This window comes from Stegodyphus dumicola, chromosome 6 (assembly GCF_044657685.1).
Source record: "Stegodyphus dumicola isolate Sdum_Otavi_A_Nest chromosome 6, ASM4465768v1".
Lineage (NCBI taxonomy): Eukaryota > Metazoa > Arthropoda > Arachnida > Araneae > Eresidae > Stegodyphus > Stegodyphus dumicola.
In genome coordinates, this window is record NC_140773.1 from 59303999 (window position 1) to 59305344 (window position 1346).

General features: G+C 29.6%; 1 pseudogene; it reads left to right on the forward strand.

The window, feature by feature from the left end:
- Positions 1 to 515: 515 nt before the first annotated feature.
- LOC118205065 (transmembrane emp24 domain-containing protein eca pseudogene) lies at positions 516 to 1076 on the forward strand (annotated as a pseudogene).
- The last annotated feature ends 270 nt before the right edge of the window (positions 1077 to 1346 follow it).

A 1346-nucleotide genomic window follows, 5' to 3' on the forward strand; every position in this document is an offset into this window, starting at 1 on the left:
AATATAAACTTAAGATTTTCTCAATTTTTAAACGTCTGTAAGAAATAAAAATATCTTCCAGAATCTCCCAAATTTAAACATATTACTGTTACTATGCGACTGAAATCGTCTGCTACGCACGCTTTAAAATAAATCGTTTAATAAATATGGAAGGAAAATTAATTACACGATTCAAAAATCTGTGAATATGTAATATAATACTGAGCATAATGCTTACAAAATAAATATTTTAACCATTTGTGAAATTTTTATTTAGTTCCAGAAAGTATGAATGCTGATTATTTTTTCATTCATTATAAAGCGAGCTGTAATCTTAATCAAAAGTATATTGGCAACGACAGTTATGGAATGCCGTTAATAAAGAATGATATGATTTAGCCTTTTTATTAATCTCATTGAAATAATTATTTTTAATAGTTTCTTTTTGCAATATGTGTATTATGCACTGCATATTTATTATTCTGTTCTGTAATATAACTTGCGGTTTGTACTTTGACCTCCTCGCGCATGAACAGATGAACTTTATTGAAGATGTGCCAGAAGAGACACTAGTCGTAATCAACTACAAGTGTGAATTTTTAAATAAAGATACCAGTGTATATTTACTTTCCTTTCCTGGATCTTGTGCATATATCGAAATTCATAACCCTGCTGGAGAGTTAATACTTGCCAAGCATTATGGAGGAAAAGGAAAAATTGTATTCCATTCTACTATTTCTGGTGAGCATCATTTATCAATATACATGCAGAAATTAGACACTGAAGTTGAGAGAGAGTTGAGATTTCATATCAAGATAGTGTCTGGAGAAAAAGCTATTGATTTTCAGAAAATCGGAAGAACTGAAAAACTAAATGATTTAGAATTACAAGTTCGACAGCTGATTGAGAAGACTGACGATATTCTCAAAGAACAGGCTTATCAACGGCAAAGAGAGGTCCAGTTTAGAGAAACCAGTATAAGCTCAAATAACCGTCTGGTTTATTTTTCTGTTTTTCAATTTTGTTTGTTAACTGCTACAACTTGGTGGCAAATGAGACAGTTGAAAAAGTTTTTTATGTATAAAAAGCTCATCTAGTATGAGTTAGAGGAGAATTCAATATTTGAAAAATTTGATTATAAATAACTTCCTTTCCCTGGATATTTTTTTCTTTTATTCATATTTTGTGTTTCGTTGTAATTCTTAAAATTTTTCTCTAACTTTGTTTTTGAAGTTACAAAGCAGAATTACCATGTTTTAAATGCACTTGTAATATGCATTACATAAGAATCTTAAATCTTGAGTTCGTAATATTGACTGAATACTTGAACAGACTCTTTGACTCATTTCTAGGAATTATTCTCTGAA